This window comes from Pseudorca crassidens, chromosome 12 (genome assembly GCF_039906515.1).
Source record: "Pseudorca crassidens isolate mPseCra1 chromosome 12, mPseCra1.hap1, whole genome shotgun sequence".
In the NCBI taxonomy this organism is placed as follows: Eukaryota; Metazoa; Chordata; class Mammalia; order Artiodactyla; family Delphinidae; genus Pseudorca; species Pseudorca crassidens.
In genome coordinates, this window is record NC_090307.1 from 4,501,761 (window position 1) to 4,524,217 (window position 22,457).

At 38.9% G+C, this 22,457-nt stretch overlaps 1 protein-coding gene across 2 annotated transcripts in view; it reads right to left on the minus strand.

Annotated features, from left to right (window-relative positions):
• Positions 1–22,457, minus strand: part of ZNF407 (zinc finger protein 407) — a 480,028-nt gene that overhangs the window by 204,801 nt on the left and 252,770 nt on the right. The window lies entirely within an intron of this gene.

A 22,457-nucleotide genomic window follows, 5' to 3' on the forward strand; every position in this document is an offset into this window, starting at 1 on the left:
CTTAATATTATTAAGATGGCAATACTCCCCAAATTGATGTACAGATTCAGTGCAACCCTATCAAAATCTCAGATGGATTTCTTATAGAAATTGAAATGCTGATTCTAAAATTCACAAGGAAACGCATGGAACCTAGAAGACTCAATACAGTCTCACAAAGAACTAAGTTGAGGACTCACACTTTCTGATTTCAAAACTTACGAAGCAACAGTGATCAAGACAGTTCCATGGGAAGTTAGATGCCTCAGCGCAAGGCTGCAGGCTCCTTGTGGGGAGCAGGGATTCATGCCGGACTTGCTGGGCCCATGAGCGCAAGCATTGGGTTTATGGAGAAGGCATTCTGAATTATGAGGACATTTCAAATGAAATTTTGAACTATGACACACTGAAAATTTTGAGGCAGCTTTACATATATGTACATATATACGTGTATAAATATATAAAGCGTGGGCTGGGCAATTAGCAAAAGGACCAGAGATGCGACCTAATTTTACGGCTTCTTAAAAAATATGTAATAAAGGAAATATTTTATTCAGTTCAAAAGCAATGCATTTTAAAATAATAAATTAATAAAATAAACCACAAGTGCTTCTAGAACGCCATAAGACTATGGCAGTACTACACACTCACTGCCTATTAACACAAAAGCATGTTAAATTTGTGTTATTTAACCTAATAAGAAGGAAGCTTAAAAAGAATCCTAATGAATATTTTTTCCTCTTTTGATGCATATTATTTCAGTTATTAAAAAATAATGCACCACTGAAGTTGAAGAAACATACTTTCACATATTTCAAACATCAAACAGTCTAGTGATAGACAGATATAGCAAAGCCTCCTCCAGCACGGGCCGGATCACCCCCACCTCCACCAGGAACCCGGGATCCCTAACTTCTTATCAATCTTTTGGGAGAATTAAGAATGATTTTTCCAATCCACAAACACACTGCATCTTCTTTTCTCCCCTCTTCTTGTATGTAAATCTGTTGGCATAACACGTGTCAGCAGCACCTTCTTCCACCTAACAACAAGGCGCGGGGATGTTGTTTCCACGTGACTATGTTAGAGCAGAGTGTCCTTCCTGATGCCTCCCTCTACCCTCCCCTACTCCCTCCCTCTGCTCCGCCTCCTTTCCTTCCTTTGTTAACAGCCAGGCAGTATTTCACGGTAAGGACAGAGAGTGTTATATTTAACTGACCCTCTACTGATGAGCATTTAGGTTGTTTCCAATCATTTGCTAGTATAAACAAGGTTGCAATGAATCATCTTGTGAAACACTTTCCATTTCTCAGGATGCCAAGAAAATCTCAGGATGCCAAGTGGAATTGCTTCCAATGGCAATGGGCATATGCTTTTGTAATTTTGATAAATGCTGCCCAACTGCCATCCAGAGGAGTTGTAGCAATTTACACGTCCACCAACAACGTTTGACAGAGTCTGTTTCTGCACATTCGTGCCACTGTAATGTGTTGTGTTACCAAACTTTCACATTTTTGCCAACTTGGTGGGTGAAAAATGGTAGCTCACTGGGGTTTCAATTTTTAACCTTTAAAAGTTTTAATCTGCATTTCTTTTGTAACGAATAAAGTTTCTTCGAATATTGAAATGTCATATGTATTTTCTTTTCTCTGTACTGCTTTTCCATATTTTTGATCAGTTTTTTTCCTAAGGGTTGTTAGTCATTCTCTTATACATAAAGGAGGTAGGTACTTTATGACAAAAGTAACAAATATTTCTTCCTTAGTTTCCTTTAGACTTTGCTTACAGCATCTTCTGAAAAGCAGAAGTGTTTTATTTTGTTCATCTTTTGTCCTATGGCTTCCTTACTTGGAGGTCATAAAAGGATTGTCCCTAATTTGGTTCTAGTACTTGAATAGTTTCATTATGTTCCACTGAATATTAGATCCCTTGCAAAATTCTCCTAGAGTGTGGTGTGAACTGTGGATCCAGACTGCTAGCCAGAGCTGTTAAGACAACATCTTAATAGTCTACCTTTCCCCCACTGACTTGAAATGCTACCTTCATCAATATTTTATTTATTTGAAGCTAATTCTGGATTTTCTATCACAGTCTGCTGGTCTGTCTCTGCCTGCGCCCATCTGTTACGACGAACCAAGCTGCACAAGGCTCACATCTGGTAGAACTCATCCTTCTGCACTGCTCCTTTCCTCCCAGGTCACAACTTCCCACCCAAGCCATCAGATCATCAATCACAAGACTGTGCTGGTGAGCTGGTGTGGCAAACATCATGAGTTAACTACGGAACCAGAGAGAATAAAGTAGTATCACTAAGACACAATCAGGTAATTTCTATGTATTTATTAACATGTACTGGTAGTACTGTCTTACCGATAAAGAAAAGGAAATGCAGAGAGAGCGGGCACAGATGTCATGCGCTAACGTGCACACACATCCCAATGAACATTCCTTTCCTAGTTCCCCAAGGGAAGCTATGTAACTGCCTCACCACTCCCAAACTCCTGTGTGAAATTAAAGACTGCCTTGGTCTACTGCTAATAATCTGACAGGTTGTGTATGTAAATGGACATTACAATCTTCTGAAAGTTCTACTTAAAGAACTGTGTTAGTTTTCCTTAACATTCTCCCTTCCACACTTGTGACCATGGAGTACTTTGCTGTTGTTGTTACTTTATGGGAATAATATATGTCTCTCATAAGGCTGTCATGAGGGTTAAGGTAAATGATACTAAACAAGTTCAGAAAATACAGGAGGTACTCAGTTCGCTTTTGATTACTGTTGCTAGTCTTTCTATTAAATGCAGTACAGTTCAACTATCTGGATCATCATTAGCAATTTTCTCACTGTATACGAAAGGCAATTTCAATTCGTTTGAAAAATAGATTTCCCAAACAGTTATATAGTGCATGCATGCATATATGTTTAGAAATGTGATTTCTTTCTATGCATGTTCAGAATATACTTTTTGAACCAATACCCTTGAAAAGAATTACTCTGTAGTTAAGTATGCATTGGAACAAGTGTATTATAGTACATATTTATCTAAAAGCTCAGTTGAAAGAGGCTTCTACTGTATCTTTAAAAGAGTAATCCAGGGCTTCCCTCGTGGCGCAGTGGTTGAGAGTCCGCCTGCCGATGCAGGGGACACGGGTTCATGCCCCGGTCCGGGAAGATCCCAACATGTCGCGGAGCGGCTAGGCCCGTGAGCCATGGCCGCTGAGCCTGTGCGTCCGGAGCCTGTGCTCTGCAATGGGAGAGGCCACAGCAGTGAGAGGCCCATGTACCGCAAAAAAAAAGTAATCCAAAATGAATAAAGAATAATCCAAAGGAAGTCTTTTTGTAAACTAAATTTAAGAAGTTTTCACATTTTTTTAACCAGTAGTATTTAATTATAAATTCACTGAGCAAAAACTGAGTCTAAGAAAGCCTGGGAAATCTCCAAGGGAGAAGAAAATAAAGCTGCGAGTCACTGCAGGTGGCAGGCAGTAACCAATACAGCAGCGCAGGGCTTCTTCCACAATTTACATAACACAGCCCAGGATACAGTCCTCTGCCACTTATGTTCTCACTAAAGGACCCATAAAGAAAGAGCCTGGTGGGCTTCCCTGGTGGCGCAGTGGTGGAGAGTCCACCTGCCGATGCAGGGGACACGGGTTCGTGCCCCGGTCCGGGAGGATCCCACATGCCGCGGAGCGGCTGGGCCCGTGAGCCACGGCCGCTGAGCCTGCGCGTCCGGAGCCTGTGCTCCTCAACGGGAGAGGCCACAACAGTGAGAGGCCCGCGTACCGCAAAAAAAAAAAAAAAAGAAAAGAAAGAGGCTGGTAATTTTAGATTACTAAACAGTTGTGCTGGTTAAATTTAACATTGGTTAGAGGGTACAAGAATAAAGAAGTTCAAATTCCTCTGGTTAAAATGGAACATTTTATCAACAATGTTTAGCAAACAGATGAATGTCATTGGGAGTGTTGAACGCAATACATCACCAGGACAAAGAACACAAGGACCAATGTATACGGGGATAAAGATGTCATTTCAGATCAGTGAGGAAATGATGGGTCATACAACAAACGGTGTTCAGTCAATTACCTATCACATGGGGAAGAAATAGTTAGACTCTTGTGGTCTTATACCATGCAAAAGTAAATGCCATTTGGACTTTAAGATTAACCTAAGGACACTAAATTATAAACGTGCTAGAAGAAAATACAAGAAAACATTTTTATAATCTTGATTTGAAAGAGCTTTCCTGAATAAAATTCAGAACACAAATGCTATAAAAAGATGTAGCAAAAACACTTCATAAAACTTAAAACTGCTATATAGCATAATAGTCATAAATAAAGTTAAAAGACAGGGCAAAGAAATGGACAAAATATATGAAACATATATAAAATGATTAATATACAGACTACAAAATGAGTACCTATGATTAATAAGAAAAAAGATAAAAATCTTAAAAACTGGATAAAAAACATAAGCAAGAAATTCCTAACTGGAGATCTACAAATGGTTATGTAAGCATTAAATGACTCCAGTAACCAAGGAAATACCAATGAAAGCCTAAGGTAACAGAAGGGCAAAATTTAAGAAGACTGGTAGCATTAATGAACGGTAAGGGAAATGAATGCCACTGGTAAGTGTCAGTCAGCAAAGGCTTCGGGAAGACGTTTGATGATAGCCTTCAAAAGTAAAATACACACATACTCTTGGACTTAGGAGTTCATTTCTAGAAGTTATCCATAAGGAGAATCATTAAACCATTATTTGTGGCTAAATACTAGGGGAGAATGTGAAACTAGATGTTTGCTTACAAAGGAAATGAGTTGTTAATTTACAATGATCCACACTAAGGATTTCCATACTGCTGAGAGGTAAGGGTTACCATGCAAGCCTGCTTCTCAGAGTAGGAGCTGGTCTCCTACAGAGCTCCATGGAAGCCAACTACATCCTGGTAGAACGCTGGGAGGGCACAGCCTGATCCCAGGAAAAGCAAGGGTACCCCCCAGCCGTGAGTGGTGCCAGAACAAGGCAAGCGACCTGGTAGGCCAGGCCACACGACTGCTCCCGCACAGCCCTGACCTCAAGCCATCCAGGTGGTAGGCCAGGCCACACGACTGCTCCCGCACAGCCCTGACCTCACGCCATCCAGGTGGTAGGCCAGGCCACAAGACTGCTCCCGCACAGCCCTGACCTCACACCATCCAGGTGGTAGGCCAGGCCACACGACTGCTCCCGCACAGCCCTGACCTCACGCCATCCAGGTGGTAGGCCAGGCCACACGACTGCTCCCGCATAGCCCTGACCTCACGCCATCGAGGGTGGGCTCCCCAAGCAGTGGAGCTGACCAGTCCCATGGTGCCTTTCCCAGTCTGACGCCAGGCACCGCAACGTCCCTGAGTGTGGCTCCAGAGAACCACAGGTGTGACAGGTACAGAGACAGGCTGAGAGGAGGAGTAACGATGACACGCCTGTCTCTGAATCTCCCTCAAATGCTACGGAGGAAGCCCTGGTGTGTGTGTGTGCAGCTCATCATTCATCCTTATTTGTTGGACAAAAGCCATTCACAAAATAAGGTACACCTTATGTACTACCATGGAAAAACTTCCAAGACACACTGTTAAGTTAAAAAAAAAAAGCAAGTCCCAGGTAAATACATATACGAATCCTTTCAACTTTTGAAAACTACACAATATACTCATATAGATACACAAATGCATTAAATGGGTATTAGAAGAAAGCCTAGCAAACTATTGATGGTAATTATATTTATGGAAAGGTTTCCAAGGCAGAGGGAACTTCTACGTTTGCTCAGTATATTTTTGGATCACTTGGATTATTCATGAGAATATCTTTAAGTTTTACTCACGTAAAGCAAATATGATCAAAACGTGCAGCTTAAAAACAACTGGATTGGATAGTATTATACAGAATGTAAATGTCATAAACAATACAACAGTATAGCTGACATAAGTTGGTAATAGAAATGAAAATCAAGTGTGAAGATTCTCATGCTTACATAGACATAATTCAATTTGATGAATCAAGTAAAAGATTTAAGTAAGGTAAGTCAGGTTGTAAAGGTAATCACTTAGAAAACCAAAATGAATACAGTAAAAAAAAAATAGGGGAGAGAGGAGAGGTGTAGCGGTAAACCGGGTGCATGAGCTAACTTCCTGATCTGTGCTGCCCATACACCAAGAAACAGAGAATCAGCAAAGTGTTTAGGTTATCTCTAGCAGGACAAAAATAGGAATGGTCACAAGCGGTTACGTCAGGAGAGTGGGCGTGAAGAGGACCTGGAATGGGGCAGGATAGTAAGACTCTGACTTTTCAAATGATAAAGTTCAAATAGTAAAAATAATATACAATAACAGTAAGTTTTATAGGCATCTAAGTAAAACAGATACTTAAAAATAACAGTATAGTTCATTACTTACAAAATTATCCAAAGTTTCTTTTTTTGGATAATTTTGTAAGTAATGAAATACACCATTTCTATAAACTCTAAGGCAAAAAAGAATTTATAGAAATCAGAAGTAAGCACAAAACACAATCTTCTGAACATTTTCTGCAATATCAAATTTTAATTGGACAATTTCTGGATCACCCTGTTCTGAATTCTACGAATTTTCTTTTTCTTTTTTCCTAACTGGCGGCTAACTATTAAATAGGACAATTCCTATCAGGTCACTTCTCATTGGTTCCTGCTCTTCATAAATCCCAATTCTTTGAAATCAATCGCTGTGACAATAAAAACTGATGTACATTAATTTTTCTCCCCATTTCTCAGCTATAGTTAACATTTGTTATGTGATATAAGGGGATGTGCGTCATCTGATAACACAGAACAGTGTCTCACAGGAAGAAGGAGCCTGTGAGTTAGCACAGGAGTGGATGAAGGCGGTCACCTGATTGACCGTGATCCATCCACTGCTCTCCAGTGGCTGGAAGGACCCAGGTTCTGGGCTCTGCCGCCATGTCGCTGTCAGGTATTCACAGCCCCGTCCCAAGTGCAGCTACCAATACCACATGCTCATGGAGAAGCCGCCACACGGCAGCCACAGCGCTGGCCCATGTGACCCACGCATGGGCTCTGCTCACCCGTACATCTGGGTGCTGGTCTAAAAGGGCAAGGCCAGCCTTTCAAACCCACTGGGAGGTCTTTCAGAACAGAAGTAATTTAAGTCTAATTATCATTATGATTTCCATGGGAAGTCTATGATTACAAGAAAAGTCTATTTTCGTAGGTATTGATTTATTATTTTCAAAATGAATTTACTCAACAAATATTTATTTAGTGCCTACTATATTAAAAGAAACATAAAAATGAATCATTTTGGTTATATCCTCAAAGAGAACGCAATGTGATAGGAGAGGTGAGCCATGTACATCAACAACCATAACAAAAGGCCATGCTTCATAAAATGAAACTTAATTTTGAAATAGGGTTGAAAATTCCACCTGTCTACTTACAGGACTGTCACGCCCCCTTCAGTGACATCTTTAATTGAGAATGGCCTAAAATTATCTTGTTTCCATGCTATTCAAAATACTTGACTGACTTCAACTGACTTCAAATAACATTGATTAACTGCACACTTACCTATGGATATGCCACTGCCTTTGACAGGATTTGCACACTGCTCTACCGCTCCTTCTACTCCCAAAAGTATGTAGAACTTCCCATCTGTTTTCCACCATTCATGTTCCCACATTTACATCCACTTACATTACTTCTCTATTCATATCTCTGCTTGTTTTGGTTTCTACAACCAGTAAGAGCAATAAGCTGCTTTGAATTTAACAACCTGCTCCACCTTCCACTCTACTGGAGAACAATGAGATTCACAAAGAAGAAAGAGCAGGAAGCGACAGTAAGCTCTGTCTCTGTTAGAAACCCAAATTATTTCGTTAGCATTTAACGCTTCAAGAATAGTCCCACTCACACAGTTTGTGTGGTTGTAGAACAGGAGATTGATTTAAACACGTGGCCAGACGTGGCTTGTCCTCCATGGCATAAGCAGTGAGGAGGGCCACCCACCAGTGCAAGCCCTACAGAACCTTGACTTCTCCTTGGTTCTTCTTTAGCCCAAAGAGGAAAAGACACTTATAATTTCATTAACTGTTCACTTCTTAATATACGGAATATATATTCTCAGTCTAGAAGAAGGTAACTTGCTTTGAGAAAAGTGCATGGTAGACTTTCATCTGCCATGAAGACAACAAGCTATAAGCTTATATAAGTAAGTTTAAGTAATTACCAGACGCCGTATCCTACGTGCTTATGAGAAAATAAATGCCCATTCTCTCAGGTAAAAACGCATAGCAGACATTAATGGTGGCCTATCCTTTAACAACACAGAAACATCCCAGCATCCAAATTAGTCCAGCACGATGCCTACAGGGCTTCAGGGAAAAGGCCTCGGTGGCCAACGTTTCACATACTTCGGTTACACAAAATTATATATATAATTTTGTGTGTAACTGAAATATATATATATATATATATATATATATATATATATATATATATAAATCACCAACTTGGAATTCTTTTTTTTAATACCATCGGAATCTTTTTTAAAAAAAATATTCATTTATTTCTTTATTGTTTTTGGCTGCGTTGGGTCTTCGCTGCAGCGCACAGGCTTCTAATTGCGGCATGCAGGTTTTCTCTCTCTAGTTGTGGCACGTGGGCTCCGGGGTGCGTGGGCACACGGGCTTAGTTGTCCCACGGCATGTGGGAGACTAGTTTCCCGACCAGGGATCCAACCCGCGTCCCCTGCACTGGCAGGCAGGCTCTTTACCACTGGACCATCAGGGAGGTCCCTATATATTTTTCTTTACAGCAGGAATCCCTTGAGTCTTTAATATGCTGTTCATTATGCATCTGAGGAAGGCAGTGCAATACAGAGAGTGTTTCTCAAACTGACTTGACCACAGAAACATTCTTCAGGGCTGAGCTAACAACACCGCTTGAAGTCTGTGACTGGCGAAATCAGAACACCACGTTAGCCGTACATGTTGCTCGTCCTCCCACGCGTTTTCTGCATGGCTGCAGTGAGTGCTGGTGGAAATCCTTTCCGCTGTTATCTTGCCACTCTTTTTATATTGGACCTTTGAAATAAACAGAGTTCCCACTCCAGCTTTTCATTTCTACAAACCTACGTCCTTACCGCACAGAGTGTTAGTCTCTCCTTTTCTGTTAACTAGCTAATTTAGCAAAGTAAAATGATGTGAAACCAGGAAAGGCACGTGGACGAGAGGCCTTCCGAAGAAAAGGATCTTTAATAAAGTTGAGGCAAGTGCAGCCTGCCCCTCCTGCTAAGTCCAAGCAGTCACTGGAATCGTAGTTGTAGGGGAGGCTAAGGAGGGCAGAGAGGCGCACAGAGACGCTCACCAGGGCCTCAACTACACGCAGGTGTGTGCTTACCGAGCTCTGGCTTGAAATAGTCAGCTACAAATAATACCGCTTTACAAATGAAGATATAAATATATGTAGTAGTTTACTGTAGCTTTACTAGTTGAGAGCTTTTCAAACTTAAGGTTATATAAGTAAAATTTTTACTGAACCAAAAATACATTTCACAACATTTCTGAGTCTGGGTCACACTTGATTTTACTTGGGACAATCTTATAATGTCAAAGAGACAAAAAAAAATTTAAAAGGCTGGATTTAAAATACCCACAGCTTCTGCACACATGAGTAAGAGCACAGTTCACTGGGGAGGTGTGCAGACCTGATCACAATAATTCACTACATGCCCACAGACTCCCTTGGTCTATTAGGGGCACGGGAGGGGCTGCGATAAAATTTTAAATACTTCTCAAGTGGCTGAAAGGAGAGTGCGTCCCTCACACCTGGTATACTGGAGGGGCCTGGGCAGCACGCCACCAGGATTAGAGTGAGGAGGTGTGGCAAATAATAAGACGGAAAGTTTATTTTCCGGCCACAGGAAACAGTGAACTTCCCTGTCTTTGAAAGTCTCCTGAAAGGCTCTTTCTCTGGCTCTACGTTTATTCCTTACAAAGCTCTCTGAGTTAAGTGTATACTGAGAGTAGATTTAAAATGCATACTTTATTTTGTAAAATTGAGTCCTATCAAGGAGCGTTTAAACCTCTTATAACTGTAAAGTTTTGCGATCACTTCTGAAGAAACTTAAGAGAATTACTGATTACGAGGGGCCATCGAATTTATTTAATAATCTACGTCCGTTTTTACAGAAATGCTCCAGGTAATCCACTTAACAATCATAACTGGTTCATTTCAGTCACTGCACACGATGCTTCCCTTTGTCCCTTGTAAGTCTCTCAAACGTCTTATTTTAAAGGAATATACAGTACTCCCGGAAGACATTTTCCCATTTCTATTCTCTTCGACTCCTGCGAGCCCTTGTTCTGTGTGATAAGGCAATCTCCTCCGGGATCGGGGCTGTGTAGTTTCGCACCACGAGTGACAAGGACTCGACTTGAATAACTGCTGTGCGCAGGTTGTAATTATGTCAGCTGGAGTGTTGAACAAGGGGACTGATTAATGTGCGCCCCGGCCCAGGCACAGTCCCTATCAAAACCTCTGCGCAGGCCAGCAGTGGGGACGGGTTAAAGCAGAAAGACAAAGCATGCTGTATCGTCCATGATGGATGAATTGCTCCAACAGTCTTCAGGCAGATGTTCCAGGACAGTATAATATACAATTACTCTGCCTTATCACTTTCCCAGGGACAATAAAGCTTCCTCCTTCTATAGTTCATGTGAGTGAAGGCAAAATTCGTTTTACTTTTACAGCACCGACTCACTTATCATGGTGCCTTGATTGTGCTTTTACAGCTAAAGCAGACACAGCTTCCAGTTTTCAACTAAAAAAGAAAAAAGAATAAAACTGGAGCCTTGTTCTGAATCTCTTTTACATCAGAACCCACAATATTTTAGAAGATTGTTGTGTTAAAAATGGATGCAAGGAAGGTAATATGTGTGTGTGCGTGTGTAGTTAAAAACAAGTACACATAACAAGAGGTAGGATTTGGATTCTGTAATCATTACATTCATAACGTCATTTTCATAGGCCATCCAGAAATCATTAATTGGAAGGAACATGTAATTAATTTATATATATATATATATATATATATATATATATATATATATATATATATATATACACACACACACACACACACACACACACACACACACACACACATGCTGACATCGTCCATATATTTCCCAGGCACATAGCTCCTTGAGTCTGAGGGTACATTTCCAATGACACACTTATTCACTGCCATTCCTAGGTGGCGTCTTTGAGAGCCTTCTTCCTTAAGAAAGCTGTGTTAGCAGAGAGAGAAAGGAAGCTGCCCCAACTGTTTCAATAACACCTTGCAGCCAATGCTAAAATGAACCTACCTCAGGGGCGCTGTGGTGAGTATCTCTACTACCTTTATTTGTACTCATGGAAATGGTGCCAAAAATTTGTTACAAGATGTACAGAACTATCTCAATTTGCAAAGGGAAATGTGCTTTTCATTTTTAAAGCTGAGAAACAAGCTAAAACCAAAATCTGAGAGGCAGCCATAACCGTCTTGTGGTAACCATAATTTATAATGAAACAAAGCAGCAAAAATTCCAATAGAATCAAAGGAAATCCATACAAAATGATAGTGAATGCAAAAGAAAAGCATACATCAACCTGTGGGGCAATATATATGACTTATTTCTACTTTTTAGTGGTTTAGTACAACTGACACCAACACTCAGCAGTTATAATATACCTTAAGTCATGAAAACAAATCATGTACCCTACCTCACCCTAAGGAGTGATATATTTGCTTTCTCTTTTCATACTATGCACACACTAACTCCAGTACCCACATGGTCCTTATTATTAACGTTTCTCTTGGTAGGACCATTCCAGTAGCGTATATGTTTCTAGAAATATGGCAATTTGAAGAAGGCAGGGGTCAATCTAAAACAGTGAAACAGAAGTTTTAGTACAAATGGACATAAGAAGTATAATCAAAGCTGTGATTGGCCAAAGAGTTATACCATACCTATAATTATTTGGAAGAAGTCACGCAAATGAAAGGTAGGTAAAACAAACAGCAAGGGTTGTACATATATATGGGGGTCAGGTGTCATCACGATAAACGTCTGTGAGTTTCCACTGGCTTATGATGTCACTAGAGGGGCCCATGAGATTTACTGGCCTTAGAAAAACCCTAAGACATTAGCAAAAATTGTTTAGAATAAGTCATAGAAAAGATGTCACACTTTAAAAGATTACATTTAAGATGAGTGTTTGTTAAATGATTGCCCTGAACTGTTTGCTAGTGCCAAGCAAATTTTTGAATTATGTATAACAGTTAAAGTAGTACAATATTTTGTGGAAGTAAATTCCTCACAGAAAGCAAATAAAATTCCAGTGTTTGAATGTGTATGTAGGGAGGGCAGAACAGTCCCATTACACAGTCTCCATGTTCTTTGATTCAAAACTCTGAACACAACAAAGGTAAAAGTTGGTGCTACGCAGTATTCCCAAACTGTGGGAGGGTAAAGATTCAGAGGTTTGAAGCTGTAGCTCTCCATCTCGAGAGGTCCCAAGGTGGGAACAGGGAGGCACTGCTGATTCTTCAAAATCATTATCAGCGCCCCGGATGCGTCACAAAACCCTCACCTGACATGCACCACCTGAGCCCTTAGGTAAAAGCACTGTTCAACTTCATTATTTCAGCTGGCTCTTTCACCTCCGCCTGTAAGCATTTTAGTAAAATTTTAAAAGCAATCTTAAGCAAACAGATGAAAACAAACACACAAATACAATGTGCATCCGGCTCTCTGCGCATGCAGCTATCCCAGCTCCCCAAGCGTTTGCAGGAAGCAGCCTTCAAGACACTCCTTTCAAGACCAGCTAGCAAGTATCCTCACCACGTCACCTCTGACCCCTCGCGTGCTTTCTGCTCCTACCCCTGTGCTAGGACCGGGCTTCCCCAGAGAACCCATGCCGTCCGGGTGGCTGCGGCAGGTGCACTGCCCTGAGTGCTGCCTGCCTGCTGCCCGGAGGTCCCTTCCATATCAGGAGGCTACTTCTCAGTCTCTCTGACACTTCTCTTTGCCCCTCTGCTTTTTCGTTTTCCGCATTTTCCAAGGGAAATGCCAATCGCATCGCTGCTTTCAAGTTCCACATACACCAGCACTGACCGACACATTTACCGGCACGTTTCCATGTGGATGCCCATGGGCACTTCAAAGTCAATGCATCCAACCCACACACATCGTCATTTTGCTAAAGGGATCTCTCCTCCGGGAGTGAGGACCTGGTAAATGGCACTGCCGCTCACTCAGCAGCCCTAGCCTAGGCATGTAAAGGATGGCACGCGTCTTTCTGTCACCCTGTCCCCAAATGCATCCATTTGGTCACCGTGTTCATTCATTCTACCTCCTAACAAGCACTGGAATCAGCCTCTCTCTCTATCCTTCATGGCTACTGTGTTAGTTTATTTAGGATTAGTCACTTATTTCTGCCTGCATCTTTGCAATTGTCCTTTAAATGCTCTCCCAACACCTGCTGTGTCCCTCTCTGCCTCTTCATTTGTACTGCGTCAGTGATTACTGCAAAGCAAAATATGAATATGTCAGTTCCCTCCTTAAAATTCTCCACTGGCTACGCACTGCCTTTGGGGTAAAACTCAAACTCCCCGGCATGGACTAAATGGCCCACAGGACTTCTTGCCCGCCTTCACCACATAATCCCATATGTCCTACAATCCAGGCTGGCCGACATGAGACGATAACTTAAAATCAAATGAAAAATATAAATTGGGAGTGGAAAGTGGGACAGAATCTTACTTTTAATTAAAATTAAAGCTATCTGAGGTTTTTAGAATAAAACAAACTACTCAAATTTAAGTGTCAACCACGTTTTACCTCAAATAATTCAATCCAAGAGATTAACTGATTTAGTTAAGCATAAGCACTAAAAGTTTACCACATTTTCTCTGTATGGGAAAATTCTAATTTGTTTTATGACATTTCATTTTCATTTCATATTTCTTAAAAGTTGTAATTTAAAATGAATAAAAACCAAAACAATCAGGAAAGATATGACTGAGTTCAGTTAATCAACATGATTCAAAACTTAAATAGTGAGAGCACCCCAAACGGTGTCACAACTGATATAAAAGATACAAAATGAGAGAGTAGGGTTGTTTAGCAAGACGCAAACCAAAAGAATTAAGAGTAAGGAACTAAAGTTTAAGGGGTAAGAGGAAGGTTAATATTACGTTAAAATTCCCTGTAGGGAAAAGTATCACATTACATATTATGCATATTATGTTACTGAATAACAGATTCTGGTTTATTTCAAGTACAGCTCACTATGCAGGAAGGAAAGGCACAACACCATTTTCCAAAAAAGGAAAATATTCGGGAATACTTCTTGTTATAGAACTTCTCACAAGCACAGTACTTCTCATAAATAGGAAAAAGTCAAGAAAGGGTTCGTGCTACATTCTCTTAATTAAGAAAATAAAGATGTGAAAGTGAGAAAAGATGTAATCTTGTTTTTACAAACATTCTTAACCTAAAGCCAAAACATACACAGGTGCTACCAGGAAGGCAGCATCTTATTCCACTGAAGGGGTCTGAGGTCTAGAAGGCACACTGATGGAGAAGCTGCCTCATACAGACCACTGGGTCCCCACTACCTAAACATTCCAAGTTTTTCTCTCCTTCTCCTTCCTTCTTCCAGTTTTTTACAGGCCCCAGAGAGGCAATACTTCAGAACATACTGAAACAAAGGATCCAAAAACAAAATGAAATAACTAAGATCTTAGCATTCTCACTGAACTAATGACAGGTGGTCAAACTTTTATACACTTCAAAGGTATTATTATTTCTCTCAGCCCCACATCTGACCTTGTGAAACTCAACCATATAACCAGAAGGGTGGGCCTGATGCTCCACTAACTGTTGTTCTAGATAATCCTGGTGATTACAGGGTTTTCCTAATAAGCTACACACTGTAAGAGCCTCTAACGCCGGGAGATATAGCTAGTTACATAGTAAAGTGTTTTGTTGTGTGATAATAGCTCTAGTGTCTGAGGAATAACTTATTATGCAAGAGACTATTGCCCAAAATTTTTTTTCTATTTTTTTCATCTCTAAGGCCTTTCTTTCTACCACAATACATACAGATATATCTAACTACCACCCAAGGGACTATCCATAGTAACTCCTTGTAGAAAGACCATCCCCAAAGATAGTGCTGGTCTTTTTATAATGACTGGATTTGGGACTCAACAACAGCAGGTTAAATAAACATGTTTATCTAGATTCTACTTTAAGAGACAGCAAAGGGAATGTATGGACACTTTGTGTTCAGAACGGCTCTTTTAATTAATCTGTGATCTCAATGACGATTTCAGCTACATCAACAAATAATTACTTATAGTCATAAACAAATTATCTTAGATTTTTCTCCCTTTTAAAGACATATGAACCAATTTATATTTTTTAATGCTATGGAATCTATTTATTTTCAAGTCTACAGATTTTTTTTTTTTTACTTAACCAACTTCTGTAAGATGAAAATTTACCAACAGTAACTAAAGGTCTGACATAAATACTGTGCTATATTAGCACATAGGCTTAAACAAAAATTTTTAGAAGTCTATGTGCTTGGGTGTCTCAGGGCAGAGAAGAAAAGTATGAGTAAAATATGCTACAAATAAACAAAACATTAGACATATATGTTATAGAAAATACAAAACTAAATCAAAACCACAATTAGAATTACTGAGATTTTTTTTTTTGAAATTCACTAATAAAATGATCAGAGAAAATTAGGAGATATTTGTTCAGAAAGAATTCAATTTCTGCTGAAACATAAACGTTAGGAATAAAAAATACACTTACATACAGTACAACTTTCATAATTAGGATAGAAAAACCTGAAAATACAATTATGTTTTTTTTAGGGAACCCCTCAAAAGATCCCATGGAAACTTACCAGAAACATCTACTCCACGTGAAAGATAGTACAGCTCCATAAAGTACCATCTTGACACCTGCTAGGAGAATCTTCTTAAGCAATATTTATGCAGCCAATGACCAAACACGGTTCCACAAACCAGCCACGATACTGACATCTACCTGTGGCTCACTGAACTGTGTGAGGGTAGCAAGCAGGAAGGGGCCATCTACCAGGACAAGTACTACAAACATAGTACAACAGACACATCTGCCTCCCAGAAGGAACTGACCACAAAGGGAGGAAAGCCTTGGAATCATCATTATCCCAAGAAAAGTTTGCAAAGTAACTGGGCTTTGAGACTTTCAAACTAACCTTTCAGCCTAGGACATCTGCTTTTTATTCCATTAACTGGATTAGCAGTTAAAATAGAGTAGAATATAAACACATAACAAACAGACTTGATATTAATGAAATAGTATTGACTGGTATGTTTTATTTATTTATTTTTGGGTGAGAATATTTAAGTTCTACTCTCCTAGCTAATTTCCAGTATTCAAAACAGTTCATCAATGATAGTCACCATGTAGTACATTAGCTCTTCAGACCTTACTCATAACTGAAAGTTTGTAACCTTTTACCAACCTCTCCCTGTTTCCCCCACTCCCTGGCAACTACTCTTCTGCTCTCTGTTTCTATGAGTTCGACCGTTTTGTTGTTGTTGTTGTTGTTGCTTTCATTTTTTTTTAAGATTCCACACATAAGTGATATCATGCAATATTAGGCTTTCTCTGTCTGGCTTACTTCACTGACAAAATGTTTTGAATTTAAATTTCGTTCTGATATAACTAGGCTTGTGGCATCAATCAAATTGCTTCAAATATAAATTAATATTAGACATTTTCATTTATTTTTATGCAGTGTCATTACTCTTCAGGAACTTCAAAATCACTCAAAATAAATGAATGCTACCTTTGATTCTTCAGAAAAAGAAATGTGTGCTGTTCATTTCCTTATGTATAATTTCACTTCTCTCTCAGTATATATGATGTTCTGATACAAAGACAAAATCTGGTTTTTCTCCTTGTTATTATTCAGGGCGAACCCAAGTTTGATCCATCTATTGCTTCTCCTGCTACAACCTGTGAACCTGCACAGGAAGCCAAAGGAAAACAGGAACCCTCAGGGGAGATCATCCACAGGGAGGAAATTATCCCCTGCAGAGTCAGTCCCCAAGTCAGGATGCTGCTGAAACAATGGAAGACAGAACAATGATCCCATCGTATACTGAGGCCTTAGTGCCTTATTATTCAGTAAAGTCTAATAAACATAAAATGTTTATACAGCAAAATTATGTAAAAAGGCATACTATTATCTAAGACCTGAAAAAGTTTTCATAACTGAGACACTTTATAGAAATATGTATTTGAGAAATTAATACAAACTTTAAAGGGAAATAAAGATTTATTATATTTTTTTTATCATTACATCTTAAAACTATCCTAAAAATGCTTCCAGCATCATGTAAAGTTAAGACAGAATTCAATTAAATTAAAAGTATTCTTTGACAAAAACTTTCTAGGATACACACACACACACACACACACATTTCAAATGCTTGTGACAAACACTAAATTTTACCTAGTCTAGTCATGTGTGCAAAAACTTACCAAATTTGATTATAAGAAATACTAAACGAAATATTTAGAAGAGTGATAAAAGAGACGTTGGGGAATATCACAAAAAGTACATTTTTTGTTGAGACTCCACTACTTGGGTCAAAGGGTAAATCAAATATTCTTAGCCTCACCTCATCTAAAAGGAATGAAAACCCTTCTTGAGATCAAAACCTAGTGCATTAATGATTCTATGAAATACACTGGCCAAGAGCTAAGTAAACCATCAAGTAAGGAAAAGAATCAGAGTGTATTTCCAAGTTCAGCAAAACAATGGGGGTAAATCTTTAATATGAGGCAGGATTTATCAATTTTATTCCTCAGCTCTATGATATGTCATATTTCTAACTGGAGTTATAATTTCAAATAATAAAAAAAGAATAGTGAATAAAATGAAAAGTAGAACAGTAAAAACAACTTTTTAAAAGAGTGTGTAACGTTGGCGCACTAAGGCAATTATGCAGTTGAGCAAAAATCTCAGTCTTAAGGAACAATGAAGGTACTTCAAGATCAATAATAGGGATGCAACAAATAAATGATCAAACTGCATACTTTGGGCTGAATTTTAGTTTTCTTTGACTTACTAAATGACATTTAAAGTGTCATGTAAGAATATCCTTTATATTTTTAATACTGCAGGTAGAATTTTGTGTTACCTTTCATGACTTATCAGTGGTTTACTGTTTAATATGCATTTATTAACCTTAAAAAATGGAAGCCAATGAGAAGGTGAGTTTCACGTAAAAGAAAGCCCAACTACAGCCAACTTTAGGGCAAGTCATCAGATCTCTTGTGAAGGCCAGTGTCATCAGTGGAACAGAGTGCAGCCTGATATTTAATAAACTCCGTGGGGAAATAAGGATTTACATTATTAGAAAGGGTACTTACTATAACATATTAAAGTTTTTTCTATTTCTCTCCTTAATAGAGAAGTGACAATTAAAACATAACAAAAAATAAAAGTATAGAAAAATGTTAGATTGTTTCCATTTTAAGGTAGGAAAAAATCTAAAGAATTTGCTGCATAAATAATATGGTAGGACAGCGTGCTATGAATCTAAATTTATGCTTTGAAATTATAATGAATACTAATTAATAGTGAAAAAGTTTTGGAGCAATGATGGAATATACTGATCTATAATGGATTCGAATTTTGGATATCTTAGACAGTAAAAGCTTAGGAAAAGGGTACACGTTTACATCTAAACAGAATGAGATGTCACTGTCTAAATTAATAATGCAAACTTGAAAAATAGCCCCAGGTTCAAAAGACCAATTATAAAATTCTTTTGTAAACAAATCTATATTCACATTTTTCATGAATAATTATAACTACTAAAATTTCTCCACTGATGTTCAATTTATAAAATGAAAAATATATTTTCAAATGAAATTTAAATAATACTTCAGTTTCTAATGATGGTAATTTACCTGCAAATAAGTGTTAATAATGACAACAACAGGAATATTCTACAGGAATAATGTTTATCTATTTATATTAAGCAGACAAAAATCTAAATATGAAAAAAGTATTTAAATATTTTAAGCAACAAAATATTATGGAAAGATACTGATGAGACAAATATGACCATATTTTCTCAGGAAATATGTGATCATCTTATACATACTTTTATTCTACAGAAATCATACCTACTCCAATTTCTTTATCTTGTGAAAGAAGATACTTTGTTGTTGTAAGGTAGATATGGTAAGCATTTTGTTCTTCCCATGCTATGCAACCAAAACAATCTTTATGAACTTAACTACCTGCTCATTTAAAAATCTTATTCTCCTCAACAAGAAAACGAAGGTATCCATTGAAAATTCTACATTTCATTCATAGTCACTAACTTTAGGAGTGTTCATATATTGGGAAGGTTTTCATACTCCTGGTCAAGTTAACTTGTCTTTTGTTCATTAGTAAAAGCAAACCCAACCTTGTATATACGCAGAATGATAAAACTGTCCCGTGAACAGAAAGTGTTCAAACTATTTACTTTCAATAATATTCAAATTATTAAAAAGGCTTAAATAAAGATAAAATCACCCTTTTATCAAGGACTTTAAGCATTTCAACAGGAAATTTGATAGCAATCACTAGATGTAAACATCCTGAGTATTAATTCATAGGAGAGTGACAACAGTCTTAGAAAACACCAGCTCCTTTTCACGACAGTGCCTCAGAGAGGTCTGATACGGACGGGATCCAGCTGGATGCAACGCACTGCTCAACGGACGTGATGCTACTTCAAGGTGATAACTTGGACAGGGGACAAGTAACACGACCTCGACCTTCGCAAAAGTATAATACAATTTCAAGCCCAGAAAACCTGAAATACTTAGAAATATGTTCATGCATACAGAGACTTGAGTGTACCAAAACACAGTACTGATCAGCCAAACAAAATGCACATCCCAATCTTTGTAGCAGTACTATTAATAGCCTTAAGTCATACTTCTATGAATTTCTTCCAAAAAAATCACGGACACACACAGAGATTTAGGTAAAAGTATTTTTGGAGTAAAAACCTGAAAATGGCAGAAATGTCTAAAAATTTAATAAAGTTATTATTGTTTAACAATCTAACTAGAGGCCATGCAAGTATTAAAATTACATTGAAGAAAAGAGTGGTTTTCAAACTAGGCCTTTTGAAACTCTAAGGTATTTCAGTCATTATCTAACAATTGATTTGGGTTTTTTTTTTTTAACAACTTCAAAAACTGTAAAAAAAAAAAAAAAATCCATCATGGCATGTATTATAATTTTCAGACACTAAAGACCTTCAAGGCACTGAAACTCTTGCATTACCTCACTGAACAGTATCTTGAGGTTTGTCAGGTCAAGTAAAGCCTACAATCATCTGAAGTCCTAACCTGAGATGAGAGTGAAAACAAGGGCTGATGTGCACAGCCAAGCTCTGGATAAGTGATCTAGTGTGTTCCTCACCGCACGTCAGCAGTGTTCCTGAAGTTCGTACCCAAATCATTTGTCTTTTGTAAATGAAGAAGAGGCTGAACGGCTGCAGTGAGCCTCAAGAGCCTAGCTCCTGACGACCCGCCCCTGCTGAGCGCTCCCTGCAAAGTCATAAACTGGACACCAAGGCTAATCCAACAGCAACTGTTAGCAAGAACTCCCCCCATTTGAAAACTTTTTGCTTGTCAAACAGTCTTATATGATATTCGTTAGTGTTATAATAAGTGACTTACAGACTGTAACTCTGAAATCTGTAACTGGTAGACACCACTTTTATCTATTTTATACATGGGGTCTGTACAAGATCTTGTTTGAAGTAACAGTTCTACGACTTAAAAATTATACTTTGAGAACCACAGTTACACAGGATTAGTGACATAAGATGGTTATACAATTTGTTAAGTGTGAAAAATAAAATTTATAATGAAAGAAACCACCAAAAAAAACAATGCTTCAAAACAGGCATAAAGTACAGACTGAAAGAATATAATCCTAACAGCTAAGAGAGATAATTAAGGGAAATTTTTATAAATTTGTAATTGTTTTCCTGTGTTTTGCAGGGAAGGCAACTACAGTATGACCTCTAATAAGGAAAAAGAGCATTCAATAACGTTTGTTGTTTAAAGAATTCGTACTATCAGCTCCTCGGAATTTCTATGTCTACCTCTAATTGGATCACCATTTTATTAAATCTCAAAGAAACACCAATCTAGTGTTAGGCAAAGACAGAACTGAGAAAATGTGGAACGAATGAATAATTGATGAATGAAATATACCCGTAATATGTCTGTACTATTAGATGACCTTCAACATAAAACTTAATGCAATAATGAGGATAATAATAGAGATTATGGCAATATATTTACTGAACGCACAGGCTATATCCACAGGAATACAAAAATCTATTTTTCAATGAAGGCTTCAGGTTTAAGGTATATATTCTGATATGTAACAAAGGCAGGCTGCACTGAAGAACTACCCTCAACGTTTCCACATCCTCATGCACAACAGGGTCCATGGGACCTTCAGCCCCACAGTTGGGCTGATCAAGGCCCTAAGAAGATGTCCCTCAGCTGCCTGCGCATCGCATGGTGTCTCAGAGACCACAGTGAGCTCTGAAGTTATGCTCACAGGCCCCCCACACAGCGTGATCGAGCTGCAACCTACAGCCACCTTTCATTTTCCACCAGGCCCGGGATATGCGGACCTTGTCACAGAGTAAAACAGGCTCATTCGCCACTCCTGCTTCTCTGCCCCTGTGCTTTGCGGCCTCTGTGAAGTCACTCTGCAACCTGGCAGATGTCACTTAGCCGCTGTGGCCTCCACGAGTGGACGGAGCACTCATGACCTCCAACATGCTCTCAGCACAGAAATGCCACGCTGTACCATCACCTCCCTGCATCCTCGCAGAATGCATACGTGACTGAAAGCTGCCCATCTTTTAAGCCATGGCTGACAGGCCTTCTCCTCTAGCAGGACTGATCTGGTTCCTTCTCTTTGCACTCCCCTGGCGTTTTTAAATACCACTGACATCTGTACTAGAAATATTTACTAACATTACCATTACAAGCCACCCATTATGCTACAATATCCTTAAAGGCAGGAAGCATTTCCCACATTATCTTCATTGTCTAAATGAGTGACTCACTCATAGTAGATGAGATGCCATATGCATTGAGTAACTGATTAATTGTATGGTTCCTTACAATCACTTGAAAGTCAGGTGCATCAATGGATTATAAAACCTAAATGTGGGACTTCCCTGGTGGAGCAGTGGTTAAGAATCCGCCTGCCAATGCAGGGGACACGGGTTTGAGCCCTGGTCCTGGAAGATGCCACGGAGCAACTAAGCCCATGCGCCAC